Source organism: Eriocheir sinensis, chromosome 35, assembly GCF_024679095.1.
Source record: "Eriocheir sinensis breed Jianghai 21 chromosome 35, ASM2467909v1, whole genome shotgun sequence".
Taxonomy (NCBI): domain Eukaryota; kingdom Metazoa; phylum Arthropoda; class Malacostraca; order Decapoda; family Varunidae; genus Eriocheir; species Eriocheir sinensis.
Genome location: NC_066543.1, coordinates 10,806,668 through 10,809,606, shown reverse-complemented (window position 1 = coordinate 10,809,606; position 2,939 = coordinate 10,806,668).

Sequence of the window (2,939 nt, the reverse complement as noted above, 5' to 3'; positions counted from 1 at the left end):
CGAGGTATTGTCTTATTATGCAACTTGAAATATGCTTTATATAGGGGAATCCTGTGCTTTTCTTAAGAAGTTTAATAGTTTATTTTTTGTTGTGGAGTTTACATTGGCTAAAGTTTAATATTTAAAAATGTTTAGCACAAAGGTACTTTTACGATGAATAATGTTCCAAGCAGTTATTTACTTGAATATATTATATTGTTTCTTTGGCTTGCAATATATTTCAACATTTTAAATTTGTTCAGGGTTCTGTATGGCTTATCCCAAACATTGTAAATAAGGTTGGAGGTGCAGCTGTTGCACTGTAGAGGCACTGGAACAAACTCCCTGGAGAAGCTTGTATCTGGCTCTAGTCATTCACCAGCACTGTGTTGTCCTGGGGCTCTGAGTGGCTCCCTTGACACAACTGACAAATCATTCTGCAAGTTGATGTGTAATTTAGAATACAAACAGTGAAATAGAATCTCATGCAAAATACTGACATGGAAAAAAAATATGATATTGCTTATAAATAATTTAATAAAATCTCATGCAAAGACTGACATGGAAAAGGGAGGAGGGTAAGTGTTGGAACTGCCTGTGTTACATTGTAGTGTTGGCAGAGAGTTGCACCAGTGTTGAGCAGCCAAGTGGAAGGGATGACCTTTCCCAGTTTGCCTGTGAGTGACAGGCTGGCCTTATGTGACACCTTGTTCCTTGCAAACTCTGGCTCCCACTACTGGGAAGGCTTTGTGGTCTTGTGTACTGTAATATTATGTGTGATGCATATCAGTGGAAATCAAGGAACAACTAGTTTTGCATTGTTGTTTTACCAGTGATATATCTCTTGCCATTATATCCTTATCACTTCATGTGGAAGATAGTTGTTATTGTATTTGTTTGCATTTATATACAACCTGATTCTCCAGGTCTGTTTTATAGCAAAAAAGGAAGAAAAAAACTTGTATTCCTATACATGTTGTATTGAATCTTTCTGTTTTGCAGAAATACAGGTTTGTACCCTGGTGATTCAATACACATGGGACCAAGACTGCCACTTGTCAGAATATATATATATATATATATAGATATATATATACATATATATATATATATATATATATATATATATATATATATATATATATATATATATATATATATATATATATATATATATATATATATATATATACACACACACACACACACACACACACACACACACACCACCACCACCACCACCACCCCACGCACAGTGAGTGGGCTAGGCACATGACGGGAACACTTGAACAGCAATGATTACAAGAGCAGGCAGCAGATGATGGGATGACGTGACCACAGCAAGTACAGTTTGTCAACAAAAACGTACACTGAAACTAATCAGGAAACGGAATGAAATTTTTTCATGCCAGCCGTTTACTAGCTTTGATAATAATTAACTCTATTGTTGTGGGAACAATCATTCTGTCCCCTGGTGGCTGTAGGTGTAAGGTTCCTTTCTGCTACCTAATGTCAGAAATTTTCTTGTCCTCAAAACTGACATATCACCATTTCACTTTCTGCCATTCTCTCTCCCTCTCCCATACACCAAAATGTTGCTGATATGGTTCATTGTCTCCTTGTAGTCAAGCTTTGGTTCCTTGTCACCTGCCTGCCCTGGCTGGTGTGGCAAACAGATACAAGACTAATGATTACACAAAATTATTATGTTTTAAGGTAAGTGATTTATGATAAATGAAAGCAAATGCGTAGCAAATATGTAATATGTAAAGAATTGATGAGCTTATAGATCCTTCCAGTTTGTATAACACTGGTGCCCAACTACTTTATTCCTCCCAAACTTAAGCCTTGATACTCTACATTACTGTGACATGTACATGTGATACATGGGTGCCAAAATGTATTGTGGTCTGTATCTGTATATTTTTTCCTCAGAGTTGTTTGCCAAGGCGCACACGCTGCACTCTTAAACTTGTGTTTTTTTGCACAAACAAAAACTGAATGTGCTTTTGCTACCCAATTTATTTTTTTCAGTATTCATACAATTCAAAAATATCCCTTCAGATATCACAAAGTTATCAGTGCAATCATTCTCAGTTGTTTATAAATTTTCACTATGAAATAGGATGAAAAAACTCAAAACAAATTCAACTCTGCCAATCACATACATTGACATTCACACACTATTTAGTCCCTGTAATATTGTTTTCCTGCATAGTCACATGTGCCTGAGCTTGTACTGGGTCTGGGCTGGGATAAGGCCCAGTTGCAAAGCTTACTTAATATTAGATATGGCATTGAAATTTTAAGATAACTGTTCCTGGCCATTCCTCTGTTCAAGTAATTAGAATTGTATTTTCAGTCACAATTTATATGTGGTCATGTTGTATGGTTTAGTGATCCACTGAATGATATGACCTGTTAATAATCAGACATGATAGCTTTAGCACTCCTTATTTCGTTACAGGTTTTGTTGGACCTTATTGTCATATTTCTGGGAGTTATGTAGTTGAAAAATAAGTTTTGTAAATAATGAAAATCAGAAAGTTACACATACGTATAGGAAGAAAATGGAGCAGCTGGAAGTGCAGTTAACTTTTAGTGAGTGTTTCTCTGTGAGAGGTGCTGTAGGTAGGTTCAGTGTGGAGCCGGAGGAAGGCAAACCAATCTTCTCTAGTCGACAGTGTCACCAGAAATATCACAACTTGATAGTATAGTGTGAAATTGTATCTGGTTTGCATATGTGAATATCTTAAATGTGTTCTACTTAACTGGTATTTGCAAGTGAAATGCTTGAAGAGCAGGGTGTTTAGGTTTGTGTGGTATATAAGTAAGCTGGGGTAAGAATCAGAGCTGTGTTACACATTTTAGTATATGATCAGTGGTTTAACAATTTGCTGTACATTAATTTTGCACAAGTTAGGAGAATCATTTGTGTAGGCCAAAACTGATTGTGTTTG